Source organism: Ptychodera flava, chromosome 7 (assembly GCF_041260155.1).
Source record: "Ptychodera flava strain L36383 chromosome 7, AS_Pfla_20210202, whole genome shotgun sequence".
In the NCBI taxonomy this organism is placed as follows: Eukaryota; Metazoa; Hemichordata; class Enteropneusta; family Ptychoderidae; genus Ptychodera; species Ptychodera flava.
The window spans coordinates 9811111-9811618 of record NC_091934.1 but is presented as its reverse complement, the minus strand read 5'-3'; positions in this window follow the sequence as shown (position 1 = coordinate 9811618).

Genomic DNA, 508 nt, shown 5'->3' with positions numbered 1-508 from the left:
TGCAACCTTTGACCTTTTGTTACCCCTCTGCTCGCGCTCATCGACCTCAGCAAAGAGCGCCACCACACGCACATCTGTTTTCCGTTCGAATTCGAAGCATTTACGAAGGATATAAACTTCCCATATCTAATCATTATTTTTGAGCTGAGTAATGATAAATATTTTAACTGTGTATATGTGTATCTCAGTTTTGTTAATTCATTCACTAAAACTTGTACTATGAGAAACATTGCTAAGTCACAGAACTTTCACTTCAACTTTTGCATCCGCAACAGCATGTGTGAGGGTTTTCTGGAAAAATGACGTCTTTCTTTCAGAATTTTTTTTCTTCTTATGACAATTTGAACAAGACAATTATCAAATAAAAAAGCATTCATAGTTTGTGCTAAATTTGCTGTGTTTGTTTGTTCTTGTGAATTTTTACCTGCCATAAATGTTACCTTTGTAAATTTAGCACGGACGTGAAAGATTTTACATACTATAGCTGCCTTAAGGTAGTATGCACCTC